We start from the raw sequence: 19,115 nt of genomic DNA on the forward strand, positions 1-19,115 counted from the left end.
TGTGAAGAATGGTCAAAGCCAGTCCTACTTGCAGCACCCATGAAGTTTGAAATGCAGACTGTATACCTGAGAGCATTCTTGCTGATTGCCTATGATTCACCACACCAACCAAAAAAGCACCTGAGAAGAAAAGCAGTTGTCTCAGAAAGAGAGAGAGTGCGGCAAAACTGCTCTGATGACTCACAAGTACCTCTCCTTCACTGTCTACTGATGGGTGAATTGTTTCACTGACTTAAAAAGGGCATGAATCAGAGTGGTGGAAAGGGCTGTGGGATGTCCTATTTGTGCGGTGTCAGCAACAATACACTCATGAGAAAGAAATAAATGCATACATAATATTGGCAGTCTTGGTTGATGATAAGTTATGCAATAATTCGAGGTGACAAGTGACAACAGATTGACACAACTTGTTCCTGCTCCTTCCTGCTCTAAGAAATCCGGAGTCAAGATGCAAAAGACACTTTAAAGTTTATAGTAAGGTTTATAAATTACTAAATAGTAATGTGATCATTATCTGAATTAGTTGACAATAGCAATCTCCTAGAAACAAGAAAGGATATGTAGATTCCTTCCAGCTCTTTTCCCACATAACCGATGAATTGTCTGGGCTGCCTATTCACGGTGACAAAAGGGTAGGAACTGGCTAGATTAGTACTAAAGGGAGGGTATTTTTGCTAGAGAAAGAAATAAAATTGTAGGAGTAATGAAGCAGGAAAATCCAAGTTTAATGGCTTTGCCTACTTGTTAAGCCTCATCCAACATTTTTCAGGTAAATTCAAAGAGTAAAATTTCATCACTAGCTCCAGGCTATTGGGAAAAAAGGCTAAGGAGCATCCATGGAAACCAAACAAGATTTTTCAAGTTGCCCATGTTCTTGGTCTTTTTCCATGAAAATCAAAGGCCAAATAAAGAGTGCTGAGTTTTGAAACAAAACTTTCGCTCTGATTATTTGCAATAAGCTGGTCACACCGTGCCAGAGACTAGCTTAGGTACAAAACACAGTCATCAAGGCACTAAGGAATGTAAAGCCTGCTTTAAAGAGGCACTGTTTTCTGAAGACCCTGCAGCCCAGTACAAAGCAAGATATTCATTTTCTGGGACACAACAGAATAAAATATTTTGCTTGTTCTCCTTTTTAATGTCATGATGTGAATTAAGCACAAGATGAACCACAACAAATAGGACAGTAAAACGAATTCTGTGTGAATCATATGCATGTAAAGTGATTGAAAGGAAACATATTTAACTATTTCCTTGAGTCCTAAAGGGAAGAAGGACTTCAGATCTTTAAGGTATCCCAGAAAGGATCTAGTCACATACATTGCTGGGATCCAATAATCAAACACAATGTCTTGATTATATATTCAGTGTAGCACAGAAGCAGAGTGATACTTTAAAAATAGTTCACCATCTATTTATAGGATCCATAAATACCCACCGCATTACGTGGGCCCAAGTCATGTGAGATCACCCTACAGCTCCATGTTAACATTTCCTTCTTTATGGTCTTTCAAATACTCTTGTTAGGTTTTCAGAGAGCTACTTGTAAATATAAGTACCATATATAAAATATTTAACAGATGCTCAAGTGCACCTTGGGATGATGACTATGGTCTGGAATGACCTGTTTATGGGATGTGTGCCCACATTTCTGCTGAGTATCGCACTTGCAGTTTTTAGAATTGCATAGCTGAGAGTAAATCTTCATCATTTTATTTTCTTCATTTCCCTTCTAATCCCTTCCTCATAACTCCTTACCTATAGACACAAACCACAAAAAACAGGGATATTCACTAGTGTCTGTGTGTCCTACTTCAAAGATGCTACAAGAGAAACATAGGGAGGTGATTAAAACCAGAATAATTAGGGGAATTAATGTTTCTATGAGCACATATTCTTCTTAGCATTTTATCTCTGAGTTGTACACTAAAGAAAAACATGATCCAAAGTACTAGCACTACATAATATGAAGTCAAGTATATAATTTCCCAGAAAATGTTTTACATATTAAAACAAACTAGTCCTGTGTAGAAGAGTCAACTTTCTTCCTTCTTCGCACTCAGATCCCCTTAAACATAAGAAAACCTGAAATCATGTATGAAAAAACTAAAATCAGACATATTCTCTTTTCCCTGATGGCAGAAGGGTGGACTGCAGCAGCAAATTGCCTTTATGATACCTAGCATAACAATATTATACTTTAGGTACTGTAATTTTTGGGAAATAATTCCAAAGGAAAGTAAAGACATTGTAGCATTGGTTTGAAATAAGCAAGTACCAAATAAAAGACAGTTTGTCAAGTTTAAGCTGGTTATTTGTTCACACCTGCAGGAACCTGCAGATCAAACCTAATCTATTAAAATATATCTGACAATCAGATTTACTTTTTCTTGTATTTAGAGATAGATTGTATGTGAAATTGGTTATTAAATCTTAATTTAATCTAACATGAATCTTAGGTTGGTGTACAAACCGGAAATAGTGTCTACAACCATATGGAAATATTTTTAATATCTTGTTTCTCATAAATTCTCAGCAGGTAAGATGTTATACAGATTACATTTTCCTTGACCCAAAACTGAGCAAGAAAATTCATTTTGTGTAGGGCTGACTAGTATCTAAGAGGCAGCAGATCTATAAATGAGAAAAACAAAAGAAGATATTAAGGAGGTAAACAATATAGCCTAAGATAATTTTCTTTTGCTCAGAAATTTTGCCGGAGTAATTTAAACCCCAGCAATTTCAGTTATTTCTACGAACTACTGTAATTGTATTGATTTACAGTTCTTACTTTCTCAAGTGAAGAAATCATTCTTTTATGTGTCATCTTTTAGATTTGTCAACAGCCCTTGAAACTGCTGATCCTATATCATCCTCAGTGGGCAGAAGTGCTCTGCAGTATGCACTGAAGCCCCTGTCCCAGATGGATACTTCCCAGCTGTTGGCTAAGATCAAGTGCATCATCTTTTCTTATCACTTTATTATCTGATACATCCTCAGCTTAAAGATTATATATTAAATGGATTTGGAAGGCATGGGAAGGAGTAATCACTTCTTCCATCCACTTTACACATCAGCCCAAAAGTGTGGTTTTTCCAGCTATTGTGGTTACATCGTGACTGCATGTCAGGATGTGATATTTGCACATAAAATAACCCTCTGCACTTTAGTCTTCTTTTAGGTGGACTCTGGATCTGGATCATGCTTCCACAGATCTTCTGGTGATGCAGCCAGTGGCCACAACACCATTGCTCCACTGAGGGCCTGATGCAGCCACAGAGCTATGCTCTCCATGGAGAACTCCTGAATCTCAGTCTGAGACACAGTGCATATGGGGCAAGGTTTGTAACTGGGACTGCCCTTGTCCCTGCTGGTGTCATTCTTCCTATTTGACTGTCACACTCTCTCTAAAAAAAAAATAAAAATAGAGCAGTCTTGATTGTACTGTTGACTGCACTGGTCCTGAATACACCTGCGAGTAGACCAAGGAAAGGACTTTTGTATTTCTTCCTCAGCACATCAAGTTCTCCTTTAAGAAAGTGAAAGAAGCTCTATAGCTTGTGAAATAAGATGTCAGTCCTTGCTGGATGAAAAAAAACCTCAAACATTGAACCTCAAAAGACCACACAGATTGGACTGAATGACAATTTGACCCATGTCTCTAAGTGAAAAATAACTGAATTTATTGCTGGCTAAGTCAGAAAATCCAGCAAAAGGAAAATATATATAATGCTTTTTAATGGCTACCTGGCAGTAAATTTGTATTTAAGCTATTCCATTGCCATTTGTCTTTATTTGATTAAGCCACCTGATTTATAAAAGATGCTGGAATGCAATTTATGTACAACAATATAATCCAGCTAGTGGTCTGGTTTCCAGAACCACAAGGATAAACACTCTCAAACCATAAAGGCACTCTCAGAGCCAGATATCCATTTATAATGCCTGCAGAATGATGTCTCATCATCTCCGGTATGGATGAACTGCCAGCTACTCTACCACAACCTTTTTCCAAACCTTTTAAAAGTAAGGAAAGCATCCAAAACACAAAGGTATTTCACAAGATGGGACAGATGTCCTCAGTGCAGCAATGTTATTCACCTTGAGTGAAGAAGACAACAGGAATACCACTGTGAAATCAGCACTGCTTTAAAAAGACAGCTTTGGAAATAACATTGGAACAAAAATGTACAAAATAATCTTGCAGAAATACTCCCTTGTACAAGATGACTCCAGGAAGTGGGCTCTTACTATAATCAACCCTTTACTACCCATATATCTCATTCCCATTCTGATATCTTGTTCTACCTGTAAGAATCCTGACTGGCTGCATGGACACACAAAATGGTGAGATCAGTCACATTGCTGCTACTAGAGATGGAACTGAAATAACTGCTGGATACCTATTATGGCGAGAAGTTCAAGAAATGAAAACAAAACTGCAAAAGAAAACACACTTTCTGCCAAGACTGAAATCCTGAAGCACTGAAATCAGCCTCTCTTACCACTCCTCTATCTCACCCTACAGTTGTCAAGGGCACTGAAAGACAAGATGAACCAGAAAGAATTTCACTATAGCTGGATTTCTTCATTCAGAGGAAAACCATTAACAAAATTCTTTACATATTATCTCTCCAACTTAGATATATATATTCCCTCTGTATTAGTAGAAAATGTGAAAATTTAAACACTATTTCTTATGGACATAGGTGCACAAGAGAGAAAAGGAATTTCTTCAATATTACGGGTTTTACCACAATGATCTTGCTATATTATCATTTAATGGCTAATCACATGCTACTGAACGAGCAAGCAAACCCCTTATGCACTGTATTTTGTTTGTTTATTTTTTGAATGCCTAAATTCCAAGCAACAACTAGAGATGATTATTAAAAGAAGCTATTTCATTACACTCATCTAATAAGTTGATTTTTCTCTTTCTCTTGTAGGAGAAGTTTTAAAATGAGAAAAATGTTCCAAAGAGAATAGTCCACAATATAAGCCAAGTAAATACTGGATATCTTTAAACTTAGAGTACAGTACAGTCTCACAGAGGCTGGGTTTGCTTCATTACATCTTTTATGCTTAGTAAATGGTACAGTTTTATTTTCTTTTATTCAAAAATAAAAAGAAATACAGCATACAAAACAAAAAGGGAGTTGCAAAAATGAAGCTTTCATAAATATGGTAGGATAAAATGAAAATCAGATTAAAGTCTGCAGACTGATTTACTCATTGCTTTGATCAAAACTAAAAAAGTTAATTTTGCTCCCTTTATCTGATTAATTGGAATCACCAACTGGTCAAGGGAGGAGATTGTTCTGCTGTACTCTGAGTTGGTGCAACCTCTCTTCAAATCCTGTGTGCAGTTTTGGGCAATGTAGTAAAAGAAAGATATAGAGCTATTAGAGAGTGTCCGAAGGAGAGCTACAATGAGGATGAAGGGGCTAGAGGCAAAGCCTTATGAAAAGCAGCTGAGCTCACCTGGTCTGTTCAGCCTGAAGGAGACTGAGGGGAGACCCCACTGCAGTTACAGCTTCCTCGTGAGGGGAAGGAGATGGGCAGACACTGATCTCTTCTCTCTGGTGACAGTGACAGGACTGAGGGAATGGCCTGAAGCTCTGTCAGGGGAGGTTTAGGTTGGATATTAGGAAAAGGTTCTATGTGGCTGGGCACTGGAACAGGCTCCCCAGGGCAGTGGTCACAGCACCAGCCTGACAGAGTTCAAGAAGCTTTTGGAAAATGCTCTCAAGCACATGGGGTGGCTCTTGGGGTGGTCCTATGTGAGACCATGAGCTGGATGTGATGGTCCTTATGGGTCACTTCAACTCAATATTCTATGATTCTAAATGTCTCACCAACTTTTTATGAAACTTTATTCCACTGAGCTGAGGGGTTTTTTTCCTCAATTAAATCACTATTTATTTAAGATTCTTGTTCTGAACAAGACTGTGTTTTCACTGCATTATACAAGCACAGAAGTACATCCATATTCTAAAAATGACAAACATAATCCTGCATTTAAAATGAGAATTCTTCCCATTTTTAAATGCTGCTTTTCAAACAGTAGTATTACAATGACAACTAATCACATTTTCATGACATCATAAGGTTGGAAAAAATTTCTAAGAGTCCAACTATTAACATAGAACCACTGCAATTATTCTTCTCAATTGTTGGGTCTTCAAATCTGTGTAATTTGATAAAAATGTGGGGCTTGGTCCACAAGACAAATCAAACCTGAATTAATTACAAGATTTTATTAGTCACAAATTCACCAAACTGATCTAATTCAGAATCAAGAGAATAAAATATGAATATTTTATATTGATAATTGATAATATAAAATAGGGAAACAATGCAATTTTGACTTTTCAGTGAATGTTGCTGACATTTTCTAAGTGCTTGAGCTTTTCCATATAGATTTCTATAGCAAAGCCCTTGCTGTTTTATTTTAAGTCCCAATAATGTACTTATTAGCTTCTTCTAGGTCCCAGCTAAGTTACTTCTTTTAGTATGAAGAGTAAGTTTAGTTTCCTTCTAAAAGTAGTAAAAGAAAGTATTTTAAATCGCTCAAGAAGTAAAGAAAAACCATTCAAACGCTGATTTTTTAAATCAAATCCAGAGAAATTTTGGGTTCACAGTCTTCAGAGGCTTCTGTACCCAAAATTATTTGATATCACAGACTGTTCTGAATGGAAGAATCAAAACGTTGGGAAAATGACAGCATGTGAAGTACGATAAATGAAAATTTTGTGGAGTGCTTATATTCATTCCCTACTTATTTATGGGCACAAAAGAAAAGTGAAGATGGAGCTGCAGACATCAAAATCAAGTGCAGTCTATTCTGGGAACCATTTATAGTGTAAGTAAAAGTATAATTAAATAATGACTTCATTTCAGCAGGATCCCATGATAAGAATCAATAGTCAGGCCACTGATCTTGCATTAATTTGGCCTTACATTGTCACTAAATCTTGTCACAGCCACACTTTCATGACACCCTGAATTAACCTCGACTATAACCCTCCCTTTAAAATAGAAGCTTTTTTTACCTTCCCCTTTCCAAAGGCTTCAATGGCTGCTTCTTGAGATTAATGGTATTCAATGGTATTCAAAAGAATTCACAGATATGATATTCACATGATATTCCATTTTAAAAGGTGTAACAGATGTAACAAGCCTTGCTTAAAAATACTTTCCACATAGAACCATTAAACTGAATTCTTACATGTCTGACTTATCTCAGCCTTTGCTGAAAAACAATTTCCTTTTACTTGAATATTTTTTGGAATTAAATACATTTTGATTTCAGTCATAAATCAAAAAAAGCGTTATTAAAAAAAACAAACATACAGAGACAGAGAAAATTAACTGAACATGAGTAACATACTGCAATATTACTTTTAAACTTCTGGCCCTGCTTGTAATGTGTATTTTTTTCATGTCAAAGAACCTTCTGATCTTCTCCAAGTCTACGATCATCACCTGCAATATATTTTTCTTTTACTCAGGTTGCATTTGCTGCCTGAGACTTTCTGCTCTTGCAAATGCAAAAGGCTTCCCATTCCTTACAAATCTTTACAGATTTACTAAAAAATGAAATGCTTCAGAAAATTTTGTGGATACTATTTTATGGCTGTAAAACCATATGAATGCAAACATAAAGCAGCTCCCTGTCCAAATGATACAGTAGGATTTACGGAGAGACATCATTTTCACTTCAGGTTTGTTAGGAAATGTGAAGCTGCAATGAATCCTTACCATTCTTGAAATACAAAATGTGCTCTTTGAATCTTGTCTAAAGATATCGTATTATGTAATTTCTTCTCTGGTGATACTTCATTAAATTGTACAGAAAACTCATTGTCCGCCCTCTTTGAAAAAGTCAATACAATAACTGGATCTTTTCATAGAATGAATAAGTTTCATATTCTTTGCTTTCCTGGAGGATTGAAGGTACTTTGGCTTTTAAAGCTCAGTGTGCCTTTGCGGCCTTCTTGGTCCAATATCCAGGCAGGGTCTTATCTTGCACATTACAGCTCGCATTTAGCCTGGTGCCAGAATTGTTCTCTCGAAGATACCAGATTGTTTTCTGTCTTTTACTAAGCAATGGCATAACCAGATGACTGCCAAAAAGGTGCCTTAATTTTCAGACTCAGCATTGTCCCTGAAGCTTCAGTATTCAGACTGTAGCAACAGGGCAGAGACAAAGGGAAATTGAAGACCTTCATAACTGCTCTTTTATGTTCCCATATCTTTGTGATGCGAAACCAGAAAGTGCAAAACCTGTTGATGTAATTTTTCACATCTAATGTCCACATCAAGGAACTCATGAGGTTTTTTTCAATGGCTTGGTTTGGATGGGACCCTTGATGGGATCATCTGTTTCCAAACTCCCTGCCATGGGCTGGACACCTTTCACTACACCAGCTTGTTTGAAGCCCCATCCAGGCTTGCCTTGAACACTTTCAGTGATGTGGCACCCAGAAGTTCTCTGGCAAGTTCTCTTGTTCCAGTGGCTCACCTCAATCACAGTAAAGTAGCTCTTCCTTAGGTGTAATCTAAATCTACCCTTTTTCAGTTTAAAGCCAATCCTGCTGTGCTATCACAGGCCCTTGGAAAAAGGCCCTTTCCAGTTTTTCTGTGGGTCCCTTTTCAGTACTGGAAGGCAGCCCTACGTTCTCCTGGAGCCTTCTCTTCTCTAGAGTAAGCAACCTCAACTCTCTCAGCCTGTTTTCTTATGGGAGGTGCTCCAGCACTCTAATCATCTACCTGGCCCTCCTCTGGACTTGCTTGAGCAGGTCCACATCCTTCCTGTGTTAGGATCCCCAAAGCTGGATACATGTGGGGTGTCCCAGCAGCAGAGTAGAGGGGGAAAATTACTTCCCTTAATCTGCTGATTTCTTTTCTGTGATGAGAAGTGACAGGACCTGAGGAAATGGCATTAAACTCTGTTACAGGAGGTTTAGGTTGAATATTAGGAAATGGTTTTTCATTTGATTATTTTGATGCAGCCCAGAATGTGTCTGGCTTTCTGGGCTGTGAACACACATTGCTGGCTCATGTTGATCTTCTTATCCACAAACACTGTGTGCTCTTCTCAGCAGAACTGTTCTCAATCCATTCTCTGCCCAGCCTGTATTTGTGCTTGGAATTGCCCCAACCCAGGTGCAGGACCTTTAACTTGGCTTTATTGAACTTCATGAAGTTCACACAGGCCCATTTCTCAAGCCTGTCAAGGCCTATCCGAATAGCATTCTTTCCCTCCAGCATGCTGAATGCACCACTCAGTCTGGTGTTTTAACACAACCTTCTAATTAGTAGTACTATATTCCTTGTTAATTATATGTTTTGCTTTCCTAGATTCAAGATCACTCAGATATAAGAGGAAGCAACAGCTCAACCAGAAACCATACAAAATATACAACATTCTTCTTTTTTTAGAAAATCACTGCCAGACAAATCTGAACTTATTTCTGTCTTAATCTTCATTCATATGGATTAATGCCTGGGTTTTATGACCAAAGAAAAGGTTTATCCTTGTTACTTAACTGGACAATGGTTCTATAAAATTCAGTTTTAGAGGTTCAATAAAAGCATGATAGTGAGTAGTAAAGCTTAATCTACTCTACAGCATTATCTAACATCCATATAAAAACATAAGAAAGCTTTAGGGAGAGTTTGAGTTGACAAGTCAGCTTTACAATGTGCTTTGTCCATTTTCTCATTGCCAGACATACAGAAAAGGACAGGTTTTCTCAGTACTTAGCTGACATTCCACTCTTGTGATAGACCAGACAGGGAAACAAAATAAAGCAAAACCAGATGACATTGACATAATGTTGATAAACTAGATTGCCTGCATTCTCATCTTTACAGCATCATGAAGAACCTAGCAAGAACCATATGGATTTATCGCCACTAAAGAGGTACCACAAGAATATTCCAAAAGGTGCACTGAATCCCATTTTCTTTTTAGTTTTGATATTTTTGTATAGTAGAGAAGATACAGACAGGGGGTATATATATATGTGTATACTTGTACACAGAACTGTGCTAAGACTTAGAGAAAAATATTCCATGATCCAGTGGCAAACTAACTACTTTTTTTTTCTGTCAGCTAATGAGACAAAACTAATATCTGCTTGTCCTTCATCCCATAATACACTTATTATAAAACCACTATTCAAATTACAGTCACATCTTATTAGACAACAGATGGTCTTATCTAAATTGGTTGGTTAATTCAGGTTCATGATTTTGTATTAATAAGTCACAACAATGAATCAAACCCTCCTAGAACTCCTCGTGAAGTCAGCCATGTGTGGCAGCCAGTGGCTGTTATTCAGCAAGAAGCAACAAAGGGAAGGCCACTTGTACCAAATGAGTTACTTCAATTCCTCATGAATCCTCATTATTGTGCCCTTTAAATGCATTTCTTTACCACTGATAGGCGCCAGAGTCTATTTCCCCATTGTTATATATACACTAGCTCCATGAAAAGCAAAAGAAGATAATTATAATAGGAAAACCTGTGAAACTGACATGATGTTTGACTTCTGCTTTGTAGAGGAGATTTATGCTCACAATAAAGATTTCATGTCAAACAAGCTTTGCTAAATATATAATAATTCTTCAGCTATAAACTTTCAGTTAACAAAACATTTTTATAAAGATGAACAACAGATGCCTGACTACAATAACTTTCTGATTGTCATATATGGAAGTTTAAAGTTTTTGCAACATGCTTTTATTTTTAATCTGAGAATTTATGTGAAATTGAGCACAATAACTTATGCTTCATAAACTCTATTTTAAAAGTCACATCCTTATCTCCATTATACTTATTCTGCAGATACAAAACTGAATTACTCACTGAAGACAATATGGTGTAAATCTGCCCTTTTTCAGGAAACATTCAGGAAGGGTCTAATTTCCAGTGTCTCCTAAGCTCTCCTTCCTGCAGTGCCTTTTTTCTTGTGGTCTGCAGATCAGGTTCTGAAATAGTTGTACTGGCTTCTTCACAGGGCTTACATACCTCTGGGGTCCCTTGTGAGAGCTAGAGCCCTCCTGCAAGCTAACATGCAGTTTCCAGTGCCTGGAAGCTATTTAAGGAGAGGTTTTCCTGTGAAGCAAATACAGTAGCTGTATAAGCAGGCTAACCCTTCCCAACTGCAGATTTAATAAAGCTGCAAGCCCATGATGGAAAACCTAAGGCAAATGCTGCCAGACACTGAAATGCCCCCAGTGCACAGCTGGCTCTTCGTATGCAGCAGCCAGTGTCTGGTTTACAGCATGAATTTGATGGCCATACTCAAATAAGACAAGTAATAAGCCTGGACTTTTCACAGCTGAAGCAAAAAAACCCCAAAAAACAGAGAAATGCTAAGAGAAGAATTAGAAAAAAACCCAACAATTGATCCACCCAGAACTTCTGAGGACTAGAAGTATTAGAATCCCAAGTAACGATATCTTCCAAGCCATTAAATATAACAGCTATGCCATATACACATACCAAAAGTTACATCTCATAAGCATCCTGCACAGAAGAGAAACAGCTGTAAGGAAAGGGGACACGGGTTTTGAAAGAGAACTGTAACCCTGCTGGTAACACTTGCAAGCTACAGGTGTAAGAGGAAGTCCTCACACTCACAGATGTAAACAACAGAAGTAACAAAGAGCATCTAAGAATGAAATCCTGACCCATGTGAATTTGAGAGGAAGAAATCATGTGGCCTCAAGGGCCAGAATACCAGGTCCATTTGGAAATTCACCTATGCTGTTAAAAAAGAGGTCTGCAGTTAAATAATTAAAGCAGAAGTCCCTCCTGAGTCAAATGGGAATAGATCCTGAGTACTGAAAAAAACCAGTGCTGTTATTTCTTAAACTCATGAAGATGCACATTCCAACCACCTACACCACCCGCACCACACTTTTTTTGGGTGCAGTTACTGGCTTTCATTGACATAATAATTTATTTACATTAGATTTCAGAAGTGAAGATGTCATGTGCATGAAAGAAAAAGGAATTTTGAGCCCACATGGTACAATTTTTCATCTACATTAGATAATGCATATGACATCTAATAAAGAAGATAAAAAAGGAACATCTCTTTGTTGAAGTCAAATACACTTACATTTCAAAGAAGAGAAAAAGGATTTGCAAATTTTGCACTTTGTCTGGAGGGTGCTATTGTATATATTTAGTTAATCTCATTTAACAGGCCCATTTCTTTTTTAGTTCTCTGGCATGATAACGGTTTCTTTCTAGTGTTACTTAATTTAAATTTTATTTTCTTTACACTTGATGCCATGTTTTGTGCTTTTTTGATTATCATCCGTAAATGATGAGGACAAGGTGGGTGTTAAGAGGAACAGATGATAAATTACAAGCTATCCATAAAATTGCAACTTCTAATTTATGTGAAAAATTGAGGTAGGTATGTAGACCAAGGTTTAAAAAACAACCAACAAAATAAATAAGAACTTGCAACAAAATTGACTCTTCTACTACTTTCAGACTGACCAGGAATCCAACAAATCCTACTAAGTAACATGGAACAGACTGCTTAGTCTTTCTGAAGATAATTTCTAGATAATTTCTAGATAATTAAGATAATTAGATAATTAAGCATAGGAATCCAAATTTGTGGTTAAGACCATCAGTTTCATATAATAAAACAGGAAAGACACAAACAACCCCAACATTTTCCAGTCAGCAATTTTTATCCACTGGAAAAGACATTGACTGGTTTATAGAATTCAAAAGAGGACCATCATTTAAAAGTGTGAGGAAATCAAAACTAAGAATGACACATAGAAACCCCCCTAGACAAGTGAGAAGACAATTCATAGAAGTATCACATAAAGTTAGAGAAAGACTACTTTAGTCTAAATGATTCTCTGCTGTTTTATCCTGTAAGTGTACAGTGTCCAATGCAATAGGCAAATGCAGCCTTAACAGAATCAACAGCCTTTAAAGCTTTTATGCTTTTAGAGTGCAATGAGCTGTAATATAAAACAATCTACTATAATGCACAAAGGTAAAATGTTTTTGAGTGATACAACCATTTATGATGCCACAAATTTCATAAAAATTCCCTGAAAAATGAGAGAAATAGAGCAGTAGAAGTGATTGCATATATAGGGGATAAATGATCAATGAGAGTAGTACGGTTATCACACAAGAAGGTAAAAACCAGTTTTCAGAGAAGAGAAATTGTTCCACAGTTGTAGGGATGAGTAGTATGGCTTCAGTGTGTGCAGGCTTATGGAATTGGCTGGTTTTGTCTAGAACCCTTCATCTCATTTTGTCCATATTAAAGAACCCTACCCCTCTTGCCCACCCAAGTCCCTGAAACCAAGGAGATCTCCTGTGAAAAGCCCTCCTCAGGTTCTCCAGCAGAATCAAAACTTCCAAATGCTCTTTTTGACTACTCTTTCCTTGCTGATTTTACACATCTGGTACACATATAAGAAGCTTTTGGGGTGAGGCATAGGGAGGTTAGCAGTCTTTATGTTTTAAGGTGGCAGGGAGTCCCTCAGGCACCAGGTCTTAATTAACAAACATTTTTAGAATTATTTCTAAATAATAGCTTGACAAAATTCTCCACACATTTACCATTTTAAAGACTAATCCAGTGATCAACTTCTTTTTTTCTCATTCTTGTTTGATTTACAAGAAGCAAACAAAATCTTCCTACAAGCAGCCCTGACATCTTGGGCTTGGGTAAGAAAAGAAATACTACCTCATTTTCAGTCTCCAGAGGGAAGGCAGACTAATAATGGCCATATTATGGTCCTGGTCCTGCAAAGCATTTTCTTCATGCAGACATTACTGCAGGATCCTGGCTTGTGCTCACACCATCTGATGGCTGTTTGGTGGCCAGTGTGAGACAAGCTGACAAGTTAGTGAGCTCTGTTCATCAAGCCACCATCAAGTTTAACATTAAGTGGTGTTCTGGCTGGCAAAATAACCTGAAAAGTCTTATTGTAGATGCTGAATCTGTCTGTTACCCATGCCAATCTCCAGAAAAACAACCCAAACAGACAGATACAAAAACTTTCACTGCTGCCTTCATTCTTTGGTTAAACAGAGCATTTACTTCACTGTGATATAAATATTGGCACTATTTTAACTATGTAGTGTTGATATATTTTATATATTAGTAAAGGCCTGTATGCACAAACCAGTCTTTGAAATAAGTCGTGATATTAAAGGCTAAAGTCCTTGAAACCTTCCTGCAGAAGAGAGAGTAAAGCAAAACAATATCCCTGTGTGTAGGAGAAAAAATGTAAACTGTGTGTGTTAGCCAATAGTAGCTTGCTCTGCCTGCAGACCCTGTAGAACCCTATAAAAGGTGTGCTAAAGATAGAAATAAACAGTGTTCACGTTTACTTCTGTGAAGGCTGGTGAATAAGCTGGTGGTCTCTCAAAAATGCAGTTCTCTAAATGCTTATAAAAGCTTTGTTAAAATTGCATTGGTTGATCTTAGCCAAAAATGGAAACAAAAGGTATATTCCATTCCTGGGGAAGAGTTGTGTTGCGCTGCAAAGAAAATATAACTGACACTAAGCAATTCTGAAGGGTTTTGCCTTTCTATTTAAGAAGACAGACCGATGAGCTCTCTTCCACAGTAGGAATCTAAGTCTGAATTGCACTGCATGAAATTACACTTGCTAAGCTTATCCGAGAAACCACCTGAAAATGACTTACAACTCAATTTGTTGGGATAAAATAGTAAAGAATTCAGGGATGGTGAAATGAATCTTTCCTGCTTTGAAGTTTCTGGATAGTTTTTTGTTGGGTTTTTTTTTGTTTGTTTGTTTGTTTTGGTTTTTTTTACAATAACCATAAAATAGAATAAAATAAACTATAGATCAATTTTCTCCCTAGAGATTTACAGATAGATTGTTGTTTTCTACTATTTCCAAATTACAAATTATGCAATATATATTTAGGATAATTTATTGAAAATACATTTTTTCAAGAAAACTTCTAAAGCTAAAGACCAAAAACCTTTGGCCATCTAGCTAATGTTCTTGAGAATCCAGATTTTTTTTCTCAGTCCTAATACAATTCATGACTCTCCTGTAGGAAGAAGTTAATTCTTCACCATGTTTGGAAGGTGGGAAAGCTAGATGGGAAATTTTAGCTAAGGTGTGGAGCAAAGTTTCCTTTTCTCAGTTATGTTTCCTACCTAGTTTTTATACCCTATTGACAATTACTAAATAACTCATCTTTCTGCTTGAAATTTGGCTCTTTACATTATACCTTTCTATCTAACATAGCTAGTAAACTCATGCTTATTTAGCTTGTTCTTTTTTCTTTAATAAATATTAATTGATATTACTTTATTGTTCATGAAATAGCTTTAATTTCAACATTTGTGCCTGGGAATTTTATTTATTTGTTTGCGTGATTGGTCATTTTCCTTATGAACCCTCAGAAAAGGACTTTTTGACTATGTTTTAAATTTCTTTCTATTAGCTCAAGTTATTTCTCAGCCTTTCTCCCAGGCTAAGACACCTACACATTTCACTAAGTGTTAACTCTGTCTCTGAGATACTTTTGTAATGGAACTGACTTGATTATCATAACAGAATCTTCTGAAACATGAATGACTTTTACCTGAATTTGCTCTTTCAGAACACCATATTATGTTGCCTTTTCATGTCCCTTGAACTTTTAGCCACGAATTATATATAATTTCTACTAAAAAAAAATATTGGAAGCCTCATTTTAGAAACTCAGAGTTAAGGAAGTTTCCAGAATGATTCCTATAGGCAAATTCCTCCTTTCCTTCTACAGTGAAAGAGGGGAAGAAAATGTCACTTTTTTTTCAAGAAGGCATCAGCATTTTGGGACAATTTTTCTTTGCTGTCATTGTGAGGGTATTTGTGGGCATTTTGTTTGCAGACAAAAGCACCTCATTGAGTTTTACTCACTACCTATAAAGAAAAAAGAAACAAAATGAATCTCCAAAGACTTTGGGTATTTCCAAGACACAGGCTGTTGGGCTATGGGGCAGTGGATCACTTATGATTAATGACTTAGACAAAAATAATCCAAATTGATAGTTTCAGGTAAATAATTTAACTTTCACCAAGTTTAGTGTTGATGATGAAAATGTGAAATGCCACATCCACCATGGTGTCCATGCTAAGGCTGTGGGGAAAACTCTGGAATATGGAAAAAGGTCTGGCTGATGTTCATGAATGCCCAGCTAAGCTACAGGCACAAGCATATACAGGGGGAAATAACTCTGAGATATTTTGATGGCAAGTCATGTAAAATAACTAGATAATAATCATTACCTTTTCCACATGAAAGAAATCAGTGTTTTCATGGCAATCTTTTTGTTTCCTTCTTATCTAACCATATTTTATTGGAACAGAACACTAGCTATACAATTAAGATAACTTGTTTTATCCTTCAAAGTCTTTGTCATTTTTACTCAGACTGACACATATGAAAAAGTTTAAATAAGAATCACAGGAAGAAGTAATCAGCTGCTGTCCTCTGCAAAATAAAATATATACAGTTGGTTTAAAAAATGTTTCTTCCCTACAGTGCAAAGCTACAAATGGCCAAGTCAGATTGAATTGCAGAAAGAAAAGGCTCCTTTGCAAAAAAAACCTCCAAACCAAACCCTAACTGAACCAAGCTAAATAACAAATAACAAGCTAAATAACAAAAAAAAAAAAAAAAAAAAAAAAAAAAAAAAGGGGAAAAAATTGAAGCTTTATTTTTATCAAATATTAACATTTGTTGCAGCAGCTTAGGCTTTCTCTTTGTGACACCAAAACCAAGACCTTTTGCCTGTGCGCACAGTACTTTTGCAGGCTGGTACATTATCACTGCCCCACATGAATGCTTCCCTGATACAAACGGCCTTGTGCTCCAAAGCTGCCATCTCCTGAAAGTAAAGCATTCACTGCTTCCTTAAGGAACATCATGAGCTGTGAAAATCAAATCAGACATGGAAAAATGTGTATATTTTTCATTGCACTAAACTAGCATGTGTTCTTCCACCAGAAATGTGAGTTACTGGGCTTGCATCACAGGTCGGAGAAATCTGCATGTTGTTTAGCAAAGGAAATGAGACTGGCAGAAATAATAGCAAAGCAGCTATGCATGACAATATCACCTGCTTTTTGTGCTAATCATAGTAGAACTGCCAATTAAAACAATGCCAAGTAATTGTTTAGATGTTGATACTAATTAGTGGCAGAAGAATCAAAAAGTAACTTCTTGTTGTAAAGGTTGGTAATTGATGTTTCGTTCTCTTCTTTCAAGGGTCAGAAGCTTCTTGACAGTAGTGCAGCATGGAGAATATTACATGCTGTTTTTAAGGAAACAATTTCTCTTCTTTTTTTTTTTTTATTTTAACCACAGAAGCAATGAAATTCACTATTACACTGTATCTGGAGGGTTGAAATATGTTTACTTAGTAACAGAAACTTTGATTCTGTAGGACCTCAACTTTGGTCATGCTTTATGACCTTAAGAATAACTTTTAAAAATCTGCCTCCTTTTCCTAATCAGGGTTGCCCTTCCAAAACAGAACCAGACTATAAGAAAAGTTAAGCAATATTAAACACGGTACACTTAAGGGCAAAATTCTATAAACAAATTCTATGAACACCTTGAAAGAAAAAATAAAATCTAATAGCTTTTAATTTGTTTGCTTCTACATAGAACAACCACTTCTATTTTTATTTTGTCTATGAAAAATCCAACTCACCCTTCAGACCATTCCAAATCAGAATGCAATCAGATCAAATTTCTATTGATCAAACCAGATGAATTGTCAGCTTACACAACTTCAACGCCAAGGCAGCCATGGAAAGGAGTAAAAAAAAGTAATTTCTATACTTAATGAAGTTTCAATGACAATGGAGAAAGAGCTGAATAGGCTTCAATCAGAAGCAGTAATCCTAAGAGGGCCACCTGATGGTTACATTTAATATGCTAATGCTATTACAGTACATGAAATTTTCTATTGTTCCCATAAAGGTCTTGTTAACAGTAATTAAATGTTAAGACATTCCGCACCGTAAAGAAAAGAGATATAGTGAATTTATTATCACTAGAATCAGTGGAAAACTTTTTTTAATTAGTATTTAAATAGCAAAAGATTGAATTCTCGCTACTCAGGGACAACAAAGCTGATCAGGTCTCTGTTAAATTGCATGCAATCATACCTTCTTCATTAGAATTGAAAACTTCAATATAAACCACAGGTTTTGCTATGCAACAGGTGTCAGGAGTTGATGCTATTCAACAGATGGCAGGAGCTCATACTAACCCTCACTGCTTCCTTCCCTCAGCATGTTTTACACCCCAGCGCAGTGAGTGACCTGTGCTGTTAACTTTGGAGATGTGTGCCTCAGCCCCTAGCACTGGCCATCAGGAGGTCTCTTGACTGAGAGATCACCTGGGATTACATAAGCAGTAGGTCCTAAATGCTGAGAAAGCTCTTCCTGAGTAGCCAAAAAGGGGACCGCTGCGTGCTGCCAAGCGCGTGCTGCCGCGGCAGGCAGGTCTGCACAAGATACAAGGCACGATGGTCCTCAATGTTGTAACCCTGGCTCTTCCCCTCAAACTGTGATGCTTTATGGTTTTCAGTCCTGGAGGTCCCTGGTCCATTCTGTCAAAATGACAGGCATCACATTCATGTGAACAGTTCTCCAGTTGTAGAAAGAATATTTCGATAACCTCCTGCAAGTATTTACTTATTTTTGTAATAGTTGAAGTAAATTCTTTACCAAGAGCAAGCACTGGAATTACGCAGCATGATTTCCAATAAAGAATAATTGGATTCAGTCCATAAAACTAATTAAGATTGCCACAGCCTCTTTGGGATCCTAATGCTTGTTTTAATACTTGCTCATAGGATTTCAGAAAACATTAATTTGCAAAGACATTTATTTGCATATACAAATGTATATCAGCTAATTTAAACACAGAAAGGATAATGAGGTCCACTTATTTCTTAAACTAGGTAGAAACTTAAAAGTAAATTCATTCATTTTAATATTTAATGAAGTCCTAAATCAAAACTGATGGGATAGGAATATTACTAGGAATAATAACCCATAAAGCGTAT

The 19,115-nt window shown here is 36.7% G+C and overlaps 1 protein-coding gene and 1 pseudogene across 1 annotated transcript in view; one reads left to right on the forward strand and one right to left on the reverse strand.

Annotated features, from left to right (window-relative positions):
* Window positions 1-19,115, reverse strand: part of GPC6 (glypican 6) — a 713,349-nt gene that overhangs the window by 199,500 nt on the left and 494,734 nt on the right. The window lies entirely within an intron of this gene.
* On the forward strand, window positions 2,928-3,095 carry LOC131575025 (U2 spliceosomal RNA; annotated as a pseudogene).

The sequence above is a fragment of the Poecile atricapillus genome, chromosome 1 (assembly GCF_030490865.1).
Source record: "Poecile atricapillus isolate bPoeAtr1 chromosome 1, bPoeAtr1.hap1, whole genome shotgun sequence".
NCBI classification, from domain to species: domain Eukaryota; kingdom Metazoa; phylum Chordata; class Aves; order Passeriformes; family Paridae; genus Poecile; species Poecile atricapillus.